This window comes from Lepidochelys kempii, chromosome 10 (assembly GCF_965140265.1).
Source record: "Lepidochelys kempii isolate rLepKem1 chromosome 10, rLepKem1.hap2, whole genome shotgun sequence".
Taxonomy (NCBI): domain Eukaryota; kingdom Metazoa; phylum Chordata; order Testudines; family Cheloniidae; genus Lepidochelys; species Lepidochelys kempii.
The window spans coordinates 41,519,626-41,532,641 of record NC_133265.1 but is presented as its reverse complement, the minus strand read 5'-3'; the positions used below and the strand labels follow the sequence as shown (position 1 = coordinate 41,532,641).

Genomic DNA, 13,016 nt, shown 5'->3' with positions numbered 1-13,016 from the left:
TATGTCAGGGGATCAGTTGACCCAAGAACAGGGAAGCCCAAAGGCAACTTGAAACCCCCTTGAGATGCACTGTCAGTAGTACATGACTTGATAGAATTAATCAGTCTATTTAGGGCTTATGTCCCACCCTCCATTCCTGTTTCCATTGGTGTTGAGGTGTGGTGCCATTGGCCATTTTGAATTTTTTTTGTTATTTTTTATGTTTGAATAGTGGGATTGTTGTGTGCTTGTGCTTTGATATGTTTGGTTGATTCTTTAGAGAAAAAGATTGAAAGAATGCAGTGAGAGCTTAAAGATTTTAAAAAAGAAAGCTTTAGTTAGGTTTAGAGGAAAGAGGTTATTAAACAGAAAAAAGACTCCTTATGTTTAGTAAGGAGAGATGATTTTAAAGGACTAGTTTGGCATGTTATTAAAGAATAAAAAAATTAAAATGTAAAAGGTTTAATATAAAGCTTGCTAAAAAAGAGCACATAGCAGAAAAAAGGGAATTTTATAAAGTGAAGACTGTTTAGTAAGCACATGGTAAAAATATAAAGGTAGGTTAATAGAAAAGCATTTAAAATATTAAATATAAAATTAGGTTAAGAAAAGAGCATTTAAAAAGAAAGATTAAAAGAGAACATGGCAGAAAAAGGGAAAAGAAAGCCCTTTGCAAAGGGCAAAGATAGGCAGCACATGGTTAAGTCAGAGTGAGAGATCTTACCCTTGTGACTGTTCCTAGGGAAAGAGTGAGTTCCAAGGCTCACAATCCCTCAGGCTAATTATCTCCACCTTTGGGTCAGACCAATCAGATGCAGGAATGGAGAGCAGGACATAAGCCCTAAATAGGGCATAGAAACCTGTCAAAAATATATGGTGATTGTCAGGGTTTCCCCCACCACTCTGGGGTACAGATGTGGGGACCCATACGAAAGACCCCCTAAGCTTATATTTTACCAGTTTAGGTTAAAACTTCTCTAAGGCACTAATTCCTTAGCCTAATATTGCTGCCACCACCAAGTGATTTACAGGGAAGGGTCACTTGGAATCCCTCTCCCCCAAAATATCCCAAGGCCCTTCACCCCCTTTCCTGGGGAGGCTTGAGAATAAACTACCAAGCAGTTGCCTTAGCAATGTGAGCACAGACCAGAGCCTTTGTCTTCAGGACACTGAAATCAATCAGGTTCTTAAAAGAAGAACTTTATTTATAAAGAAAAAAGGAAACTAATCACAAAATCAGGATGGAAGGTAACTTTACAGGGTAATAAAAAGATTTTAAAACACAGACTATTCCCCCCTAGGCTCAGCTTCACAGTTACAAAAACAGGAATGAAACTACCTCTGTAGGATAGGAAAATTCACAAGCCAAAACAAAAGATAATCTAATGCATTTCCTTGCCCTACTCACAGTTTCTGTGGTTTTAGATGGATTATTCTAGGTATATTTTCAGGAGATATTGTACCTACTTGGCTTCTCCCTCCATCCAGAGAGGGAACAACCCACACAACAACCAACAAATACTTTCAAATCTGGTGGGGAAGGATCTTCTTTTCTCATTAGTCCTTCTGGTCAGGTTCCAACTAGGTTATTTGAAGTGCTTAACCCTTTACAGGTAAGGCAATCCAGTTCAGCTGCCAAGGATACATAAAGGTTCCCCCTCTATTCATGACAGTGATGAATACTATCGAGCCACTTTCTGTGAGCTCCTTGGCCACAGCTGAGGATCTGGGGCTATAACTTCCCATGTAGAGATCATTTTTCATCTCAAATGATCATACGGTGGGTAGAAAGCTGGCTAGATTGTCGGGCTCAACGGGTAGTGATCAATGGCTCCATGTCTAGTTGGCAGCCGGTATCAAGTGGAGTGCCCCAAGGGTCGGTCCTGAGGCCGGTTTTGTTCAATATCTTCATAAATGATCTGGAGGATGGTGTGGATTGCACTCTCAGCAAATTTGCGGATGATACTAAACTGGGAGGAGTGGTAGATACACTGGAGGGGAGGGATAGGATACAGAAGGACCTAGACAAATTGGAGGATTGGGCCAAAAGAAATCTGATGAGGTTCAATAAGGATAAGTGCAGGGTCCTGCACTTAGGACGGAAGAACCCATTGCACAGCTACAGACTAGGGACCGAATGGCTAGGCAGCAGTTCTGCGGAAAAGGACCTAGGGGTGACAGTGGATGAGAAGCTGGATATGAGTCAGCAGTGTGCCCTTGTTGCCAAGAAGGCCAATGGCATTTTGGGATGTATAAGTAGGGGCATAGCAAGCAGATCGAGGGACGTGATCGTTCCCCTCTATTCGACATTGGTGAGGCCTCATCTGGAGTACTGTGTCCAGTTTTGGGCCCCACACTTCAAGAAGGATGTGGATAAATTGGAGAGAGTCCAGCGAAGGGCAACAAAAAGGATTAGGGGCCTGGAACACATGAGTTATGAGGAGAGGCTGAGGGAGCTGGGATTGTTTAGCCTGCAGAAGAGAAGAATGAGGGGGGATTTGATAGCTGCTTTCAACTACCTGAAAGGGGGTTCCAAAGAGGATGGCTCTAGACTGTTCTCAATGGTAGCAGATGACAGAACGAGGAGTAATGGTCTCAAGTTGCAGTGGGGGAGGTTTAGATTGGATATTAGGAAAAACTTTTTCACTAAGAGGGTGGTGAAACACTGGAATGCGTTACCTAGGGAGGTGGTAGAATCTCCTTCCTTAGAGGTTTTTAAGGTCAGGCTTGACAAAGCCCTGGCTGGGATGATTTAACTGGGAATTGGTCCTGCTTCGAGCAGGGGGTTGGACTAGATGACCTTCAGGGGTCCCTTCCAACCCTGATATTCTATGATTCTATAAAGCTCTTTACAGAGTGTCAGTGATCACTTACTCATCAATGGAATGCAGTCACTGCTTGGGTGGAGCACAGCTGCCATTGTGTGCCAGAAAAAACAAACATACAACCCTTTGAAGGAAGAGAGAAGAAGAATTTCTCCTGATAAAACTATAAGGGGATTTAGGGAGATGGAAATCGGCCATTGCCTGAGTTAGAATTTAGCCCATCCACACTACTACCCTCTATTGGATGAGATCAGAACTACTTAGCTATGTGTGGTAAACCCTATATGGATGGGAACTAGCAGAGATTCTCCTTTAGCTTATTTGGTAGATGTCTGTGTCTTTTGGAGCCTGAGGTTCTGTCTCTGCTGTTGCCCTGAAATCCCAAGTGGCCACAGTGTGAAATGCTAAACATCCACAGATTTGCTGCTGTAGCAGGGTGGTTACCCTGCTCTGGCCCTGAAGGGTTAAAAGCAGCCTTGGAGAGGGCTGTGGCTGGGAACAACTAAGCTGATTGGGGGAAGCAGCCACAGCTGGGGCTATGCCCCAATCAGGCCACAGCTGGCCTTTATAAGAGGGCTGTGGGCCAGAAACTGGAGGAATCTCACTCTAGCATTGGAGTAGGAAGGGCTAGCTGTTTGGGAACAAGGCTCCTTAAGTGGAGCAGTGCTGGGGAAGGGCAAAGGGAGCTGGGGAGCTCTAGCCTGGTAAACCCCCAGGCTGCAGGCCTTGGTAAAGGCCCAGAAAGGTACTGGGGCTGCAGAGGAGCAGCCTGGGAATAGGCAGAGGCAGTTGGTCCTAACCCTTTTCCAGTGATGAGTGGCCATTATATTGCAGTCTGCCCCAGTAAGCAGGGGCTAGATGATGACTGGCAGTAGCCACTGAGGCAAGGTGGATTTAGAGGGTTGGAAGCTCCCCAGGGAGGGGAGACCCAGAGTGTAGGGGTACTGCTGGGGCAGAACCCTGAGCTAAAGGGGCACTGGGGGCCAGTGGCAGGTGAGACACCGGCCTGCAGAGGGTGCTCTGGGCTGGAAGAGTTAATTCCTGAGATGACCAGCAGGAGGTGCTGTGCTGGTGAGTCTTCACCTCACTACGGTTGCCAATGATCTAAGCCTATAGTTCTAACCAGCTGTTGAATGAAAAAAAGAACAAACATTAGCACCTCCCAGATAAACACTGGGAGAACTGAGAAGCAGAAAGCTGACCTTCAGCCTACTCTTTGCTTTCTGCTCACTATCTCCATGCCACTTCTGAAGCCCTGTCAGAATGCTAAGGTCTTGCCAAGATAATGGAAACTTCCCTTCCAGCTTTCACTTGGCTCCTTGATCAAATATTAGATGAGTGCAAAATTAAAACTGCAGATTGCTCTTTTTCCTCTCTCCCCCCCCTTTTGGGGAGGGGGCGATGGCTTCATTATTAAGCACATTTTTACAGACATACCTTGGATAGTTCATTTTCTGAGAAGGAAAAATTAGCCAGAAATAATCATTTGGACAAAGAACATACAGTATTTAAATTCCTTCCCTGCAACTCTTTTATTAATTCCAAGCAGACTTAGGAGGGTCTAATTTAAACTTTAAACTGAATTTCAATTCCTCAATCTGCCTTCATTTTCAATTATTTCTTTTGAGTTTTATGGTTGTTTGGATTGGGGAAAAAAGTCAACAATGCTCAGATACTGATTGTTACTTCCTCAGAGCCTAATGAGGGCAGTTGTCAGGATCTGTGGCAGACTCAAGTGAAATCCTATATGAAAACCATGCTATCTGATAATATTGATATTTAGAGACCTGATTGCCAGAAGGAATGAACAGCCAACCTCTCCCACCCCACCCCCCCAAAACAAAAACAAACAACCAGCATCAATTGCCTACAAGTGCCCTATGTTGCATGTAAGCCCTTTGTGGATAGGGATTGTTTTTGTTCTGTTTGTATAGCACCTAGCACAATGGGGTTCTGGTCTGTGACTGCAACTCCTAGGTACTACTGCAATATAAATAATGCTTGTAACTTAACCTCTCCAGGCCTTTTGATGGCTCAGGATATCAATTGTTTTTTGCATTGAGGGAGAAACTGACAGTGACAGACATTTACTGATTACAATCAAATTCTGCCACTTTTAAAATCACTTAAAAGATCTGATCCTGTAAGGTGCTGAGTGTTTGCAACTCTCTCTGAAATCAACAGGGCTTATGAGTATTCTGCTTGTCTCAGAACCAGGCTTTTCCTTGGGGGAAACTGAGGTACAGTTTACCACCTAAAGTGACTCTGGGTGCCCCAGTTGTTGGGTGGTAAACATGAGACAGCTTGTGTCTGCTTTTCTGAAGTGCTTTTCCCTCCAGTTGAGCTCAGGGGCAAGTATTCAGCACCTCTGAAAATCAGGCTGCAGGTATCTCAAGTTGAGCACCCCAAAAAACCCAATTGCACTGCTGACTTGCCCAGCATCAAAGAGAACTCCTGACTTAGGGCTTGTCTACACTACAGAGCCTTTCCCAGTATACACAAAAAGAAAAGGAGTACTTGTGGCACCTTAGAGACTAACCAATTTATTTGAGCATAAGCTTTTGTGAGCTACAGCTCACTTCATCGGATGCATCAAATAAATTGGTTAGTCTCTAAGGTGCCAAAAGTACTCCTTTTCTTTTTGCGAATAGACTAACACGGCTATTACTCTGAAACCTTTCCCAGTACAGTTATGCAAGCAAAGCTTCCTAGGGGAGACACAACATATACTCACAAAAAGAATTCCACCAGCTTAGCTACCCCGCTTCCCGAATGACCTTAGCTATGCCGCCAAAGGCACTCTTCTGTCAGTACAGTTGCACCTACAGCAGGGGAATTGCTGGCATGGCATAGCTACATCCACTGGGATGTGTGTGACTTCTTCATACTCCTCGTCAACACTGCTATTCTGGCAAAAACTGTGCCATGCAGACTAAGCCTCGGTCCTAGACTTTCACAGGATTATCCTTCCCCCTACTCATATGAGCCATGACCTGGGGCAAGTCAAGCCCAAGGACTCAAAAATCCGGAGTGAGCCCCCTAACAGATAATCCTGAGATTATAAAAATAAAGAATGTCAGATTCTTTTTGAGCTCTTTGATTTCAGCTTTTCTTCCCAATCATGAGGGCTAGAAACTTCCTTTTTTAAAAAACAGTGAGCCAAGATTTTCACTTAGTCACCTGACCCCTGGAGCTGGGGCTTCAGGAACAAACACAAAACATCATGAAACTCATGATCAGTTCACAAAAGCTGGCAACACTGATGCGTCCATACAGCCTGTCAGCCAGGATGGAAAACAGGTTAAAAACAAGAAGCCATTTCCTGTGGGGAAACACATCTGACGCACACTTGCATGCATCTGAAAATGAGCTCCTCTAAGAAAATACATCACATAGCCATCATCTGAGCAGAGCTTCCTGGCACAAATACATCACATGCACAGAGTCGTTCACCCCTCCCCCCAACAGAATGCCCCCAACTCCACCAGCAAACCCCACTTACTCTTCTCTTACCACGGGTCTTTTCTCCTGTTTCCCTCTCCTCTTCCCTTCCCTGTTTGATTGGATCTCTCTCTGTCCCCAACCCCGACACCAGCGGTGGCCAACCTGTGGCTCCAGAGCCACATGTGGCTCTTCAGAAGTTAATATGCTGCTCCTTGTATAGGCACCGATTCCAGGGCAGGAGCTACAGGTGCCAACTTTCCAATGTGCTGGGGAATGCTCACTGCTCAACCCCTAGCTCGGCCACAGGCCCTGCTCTCACTCCACCCCTTCCCAGCCCCTCCCCTGAGCCTGCCATGCCCTCGCTCCTCCCCCTCCCCCCCAGAGCCTCCTGCACTCCAGGAGACAGCTGATCAGGAGGGAGGAGGAGGCACTGATCAGTGGGGCTGCTGGTAGGCGGGAGGTGCTGGGAGCAGGTGGGGAGAGCTGATGTGGGGCTGCTGATGCAATACTGTGGCTCTTTGGCAATGTACATTGGTAAATTCTGGATCCTTCTCAGGTTCAGGTTGGCCACCCTTGCCCCATGCTATTATATGTCCATGCTTCCTATCTACCCCAGCCATTTCTGGGAGTGGAGGGTTGTGGTCCTGGCTGTATGCGCAGAGGCAGACTGTTTTTGGCCACAGCTCAAAGGGACCACATTGTCTGCATGTGCAGGGGAGGGGGTAGTTCTCAATCCTCCCCCTCTTCGCAACAAGCCAATCCCACTGGCCTCAGCAATGTTTTAAAAATTGGAACGTCACAGTGTTGAGCTAAGATCCATCCAGTGCTTGAGTATTTGCTGCAGTTGGTGTGTTCCCAGGGAAGTAGGGCTGGGGGAGGATAAAGCCTGACAGGTCACAAAGGTGGAGGGGGATTTTTGGTTTGCATTTGGCAAATACAAACTCCTGGTGGTGGAGGATTAAGGCTCAAACTGTGCTCTGCAGGGGTTGCTAAATGCTCCAAAGGACCTGAGATCAGGACCCCATTGTGCTAAGCGTTGCAATGACACAGTAAAGGGCAGGAACTGTCTCCAGGAGTTTACCATCTAACTAGCCAAGACAGACAAAGGATTCAAGGAAAAGCAATTTGCCCAAGGCCATACAATCAAACACGGGCAGACCTATGTTTAGCACTCAGGACCCGAAAGCCCCAGTCCTGTGATTTAGCCACAGTACCACAATGGCCCCCCAACACCACATTGTACCCCTCCCAGATATAAGTGGCTTTGAAGCCCCACTAATTTAGATGGAGACCCCCCCACTTGGTAAGGCAACTCCCATCTTTTCATGTGCTGTAATATATATACTGCTTACTGTATTTTTCACTCCATGCATCTGGTGTAGTGGGTTTTAGCCCACAAAAGCTTATGCCCAAATAAATGTGTTAGTCTCTAAGGTGCCACAATGACTCCTCGTTGTTGTAACTGGGGAGAGTTTTTAGAATGAACTCCTTCCCTGTGATGGAATTAGATGGTATAAAAGATGGTAATAACTGTCCTAACAAAGACGTTAGTAGATATGGGCTGGAGCTGTCATTGTTACTAGTGTTGTTAAAGTCCGATCCTGTGTCCTAGATGACAAAACAAGACAAACACACACAAAAGAGGAGATAAAAGAACAGCAAAGATAGAAAATGCAGAATCTGTTTCTGGTGTCAACTTTCACTTGCACCCTCACTGCTGGAAAAACAGAGGCCCAGCACATGGCCTTATCAGCCACTCTGAGACCTGGCAAACTTGTACCAATGTCAGGCTGTTCAGGGCACTGCTTTTAGCTGCCTTTCTGCTCACAGGTTTCAGAGTAACAGCCGTGTTAGTCTGTATTCACAAAAAGAAAAGGAGTACTTGTGGCACCTTAGAGACTAACCAATTTATTTGAGCAAAAGCTTTCGTGAGCTACAGCTTATGCTCAAATAAATTGGTTAGTCTCTAAGGTGCCACAAGTACTCCTTTTCTTTCTGCTCACAGGCTTACAGCAGAGTTGCAAAATACACAGTCTTGGCCAGCTGAGCAAGACTCTTATTAGACAGGAGGGAAAGGGAGAGGGAAGAAATAAGGTGGGGAAGAAAAAGAACACATATGGTGTGTGGGACAAAGTCTCACGTACCAGATGGTATTTGGGATTTAGCCAGAGCCAGTGGAGATGCCAATGTTATCTGGGTCCCTCTTTCTTGACCCAGTCTGGTCAGGCCATATCTCAGGATCAGGACAATGAAGGTCCAAGGTTACAGGAGATGGTGGGGGTGACAGCCATGATGGTGAAGCTTGGGCCTGAGTTAAGCTGGGAAGCAGGGCTTTGCCAGCCAGAGAGAATCAGAGAAGCAGCAAAGGGAGCAGAGCCACAGCAACAAAAGCCAGAGAAGCAGCCCAGGGAGCAGACCTGCGCTGGGAGGAGAGCTGCAGCAACCAGAGCCACAGAAGCAGCCCACGGGGCTGGAGGCAGAGCAGCAGCAGTGCTGGGGCTGGAGCAGTCTGGAGCTGGGTGCGGTGAGCACCTGGGGAGAGCGAGGGGGGACTCTGGGCAGCAGGTCCAGTGCAGGGAGACACCCCCAGGCAGAAAGATGCCTTGCAGGCCAGGCTTGGAGGGGGAATGTAACCCCGATAGAGAAGGGGGGGAGGCTGACGCTGGAAAGAAGGGCCCTACCACCTCCAGAGCAAGTGTCCGACCTGCGGCATCCCTGCAGCACAGCCAGGGCCTGGGCAGGAGGCCTGGGAATATGAGGAACAGACTGTGAACTGCCCTGACATGTCAGCGATGGCTGTTCGTGGTTCCCTGTGCCCATAGAGCGGGGTGATGAGTTTTCCTTTGACCTTTCCCATTTCCCCACTTATTTTTTGTAATTAGTTGGTGTTTAATAAATTGTATTTGCTTTAAACTGTTCGTAATGATCAGTGGGTCAGGGAAGCATCCAGAATTGGGACACCCTAGCCCCTGCCCTAAGTGATCATGACAATGTTGAGGGTCAAGCCCCCAGAAATCCTGAGCCCAGCCTTGTTGGGGTTACAAGGACTGTGCCACACCAGAGCATGGAAAGGGAGCCCTCAAGATCAGGCAGGCCTCTGGGTAAAGGGAGTGAGGACTCAGCTCCTTTCGCTAGCCCTCTTCACCAGGGTAGTGTATAAGCTAGGAAAGTTCCCCACAATAGCGGGATGATTTAGTTGGTGTTGGTCCTACTTTGAGCAGGGGGTTGGACTACATGACCTCCTGAGGTCCCTTCCAACCCTGATATTCTATGATTCTATGACCATTCCCCCTCTTGCACAGGTGTCCCCCCTGACGCCCCTTGGAACGCAATGGAGGGGAGGTTGGGGTACGAGGATGAAGGGTTTGCTGTAACACAGGCACCGTCTCTCCGAAATAGGGTAAGTTAAGTTGGCCTGTCCACCGGCTGCTCCTCACCCCACTTTCTCCGTGCCAAGAACCCGAGACCCGCCCGCAGCCCCACCTCTCGCTCCCAACCCTGCCCGGCAGCTCCCCAGGCCTGCCCGGATCCGGGCCCCTCCCGGGGGCAGCCGGCCTAGCCAATCGGGTAGCTCCCCCGCAGCCTGGGGGCCGGGATGAGATCACTCCCGGCTCAGACAGGCGGCCCCCACTGCTCCCAGCTGGTGCCGCGCTATCCTCCGCCTCTGCCCGCTTCTCCCGTGGAGTTCGCTGCAAGGCCTGCCTTGTCCGGCCGGCTCGGGGCCCTGGCCGCTGCCCCCCGTAGCAGGCGGGGGAAGAAACCGGCCGGTTCCGCTGCGTACTGCCGCCGCCGGCCTAGGCTGGGTGAGTGCTCGCGGGGCCATTGTTTGAATGAGGGGCTGGGCGGGGAGCAGCCCGCAGCTGCTGGGGGGAGAGAAACTGGGCCCGGCCGTGGAGGTGTTCAGCCGCCGTCGCTTGCAGTTCCCCTGCGAGTTTGCAAGGAGGGGGCTGCCCTATGCCTGCGGGCGGGGTGGGGTTAGCCAAAGCACCAGGGGAGTTAGGTACGCACCGCCTAACTCCCCTGGGTGCTTTGGCTACCCCCACCCTACAGCCACGCACCCCTTTATAGTGTATATCCTTCTTGCCACATATTTATCGATGCCTATCTACGAGAGACACGCTGCAGTGTGTGTCTCATAAAAATCACTCATTAAGTTCACTGTGTGCTCAGTCTTAGCACCGCCAGGAGCTCTACCTGGCTGTGGGATCGAGACATCCCTAGGAGCGTCCTGCTGGATTAGGAACATTTTAAGAGGGAGCAAAGAGCCGGCGTGGCCCGCGCTGGCTTTCGGAACTGGAGGCCGCTTGGCGTGGCCCGCTGGGGCAGGAGAGAGTACTGTGGCGTTCAGTGCGGGAAGAAGCTGGCTAGCTGCTGTTTCTCTATCACGCGCCTAGAGCAGGAGGGTTGCTGGCCAGAGCGAGCTTTCTGAGTGACTTTGAAGGGATGGGGAGGGATCCAGACACCAATATAAGATTCTCTGCCTAGGGTGTCCTGGGGAAAGGGAGGGCCACGCTTCACAATCCTCATCTAGACAGGAACCAGACCTGCTTGGGAGACTCTGTGTCCTGGTTAGGATACTATGCTATCCACCACTGTGGGCACATGTTCTCTCCCCCACCCTCTTATTGTTCCTGGAAGTAGCTGTGTCAGTAGCATGGTGCATGTGGCAATAGTGCTGGAAAATGCTGATTGCAGAGCTTTGGTGTCAGGCTGGGAAGGTGGTGCTTATAAAACTGCAGGCACACAGCGTGGGTTGAGGGGCATTGTTGCAGGCACAGGGTGGGCTCTTGACCCCAGACCTAGTTCCATCAGGGAGCTCTGTGTGTTTTTAGCCAGAAACAAATCCCTGTGTGAAGTTCCCACTGGGCAATGGGTGCCCATAAGTATGCCAGCTGGCTCCAGCGTTTGGGAAAATGGACATGTTCCAGCCATAACTGGATGAGAACCTTTGCTCAGAATTAAACCGAACACTATATTCCAAAAAAGTTCAATTAAAAGGGACATTGTCAACTTGAAAGTTACATTTCTCTCTGAAAATACCTGCTGTACTTACAGATGACACTTGGATTCCTATTGGTGAAAGTGACAAGAGGGGGAAACAACTCTATTTCTTTTCCAGTTCATTTTGTGCATTTGACAACAATTGCCATGTTGCCGGTTTCATTGTTTCGTTGCAATCAGATGCACTTCTCATCTTAAGGCTTAGCGTGAGAACATCATTCCTAGTCTGTACTCCTCGGCAAGGCGCTCACTTATGACACGCTCTGTCCCAGATCCCGGACTGCAGGAAACTCACCCCTTCACATCTTAATAGATTTGTAAGGCTAGGATGGATCACTGTGATCTAGTGTGGCCTGCATGACACAGATCTTAGAATTTCTCTCAGTGGTTGCTCATTAAACCCTATCTTCTGGGTGAGCAAATGTGCAAGTACTTATATGGCTCCCATCATCACATTATGTGAGCACCTCTAATGCACTCGTCTTCACAAGTACCATCATTCCCATAGTCTCTCTGGCTGTTGGTCTCTAAGTCACTTGACCAAGTCCCCAACTCTTCAGCATAGCAGGGAATTAAACCCAGATCTCCTGAGTCTCTGGCTAGCGCCCTAAGTGGTAGACAGTCCTTCCTGTGTACCAGGCCCTGCAAGAGGGTGGTCAGTAATGGAGCTGAAACAGAAACTAAAGAGGCAGCTGGCAGGAGTGTGCAGAGTGGAGGGGCAAGGGTGGGCCTGACCACGTTCATTGGTATTGGTCTCCGTTCCACCCCAAAGACCCTTCTGAACATGAGCCAAGACAACACAAACCCCTCTAATAGCTTTAAAGAAATAGGGATGTTTTCAAGTCAATACTATTTAAAGGGGGATCTTTAAAAAAAATCCAGTTTCTGATAATTTGACAATTAGATTCAAGTGGACAGTATCCCTTTAAATGACCTCCCCCTCCCCTTGCCCCCCCGTTCTGAGGTGTGATGGGAAAAGTAGAGATGGCATCAGCGAAGTATTTCTAGCCCCACCGGAAGAGTTTTCTAAGGCTCCTTAAAAAGGATAAAGTTTGGGCACTGAACCTCCAAGGCTCATCTGTCATTGGTCTGGAATTGGTGCTGGCTGTTTGTCCTTGCTCCAGGAAGAAGAAATTAGGAAGTCTTTCAGCATCCTGTTTTCTTGTGCCATGGCAGGAAGACTGGGGTTGGGGCCTGAGGGTGGAGAGAGCAAAGCTGGACTTTGTAGGAAGCCAGCTGGGAGGGGGAGAAGCAAAGATGGATGCAAGAGGAAGCCAGTCGCTCAGCATGGCTGTCTGGAAACTTGTGCAGACCGTGCTTCATTGATTAGTACAACTTCCTGGTACAAGTGTTAGGGGAACTGACTAGGGCCATGCTCTTCTTGACCTGCTGCTTACAAAAAGGAAGAAAGAAGAGGAGCAAAATATAGACCCTGGACTTCAGAAAAGCAGACTTAGACTCACTTAGGGAACTGATGGGCAGGATCCCCTGGGAGGCTAATATGTGGGGGCCAGGAGTCCAGGAGAGCTGGCTTTATTTTAAAGAAGCCTTATTGAGGGCACAGGAACAAACCATCCCGAAGTGCAGAAAGCATAGCAGATATGGCAGGCAACCAGCTTGGCTTAACAGTGAAATCTTCGGTGAACTTAAACTCAAAAAGGAAGCTTACAATAAGTGGAAATTTGGACAGATGACTAGGGAAGAGTATAAAAATATTGCTAGAGTATGCAGGGGTGTAATCAGGAAGGCCAAAGCACACCTGGAGTT

General features: G+C 48.4%; 1 protein-coding gene across 6 annotated transcripts in view; it reads left to right on the top strand.

Moving 5' to 3' along the window:
• The first annotated feature begins 9,804 nt into the window (after positions 1-9,804).
• CD276 (CD276 molecule) overlaps positions 9,805-13,016 on the top strand; it is a 100,809-nt gene continuing 97,597 nt past the window's right edge. For 5 of the 6 annotated variants that reach the window (XR_012161211.1, XM_073363089.1, XM_073363087.1 and 2 more), the window contains exon 1: positions 9,805-10,051. The gene's annotated coding sequence lies outside the window, so the exon portion shown is untranslated. The remainder of the gene's footprint in view (positions 10,052-13,016) is intronic. The other variant, XM_073363086.1, reaches the window with a different exon arrangement.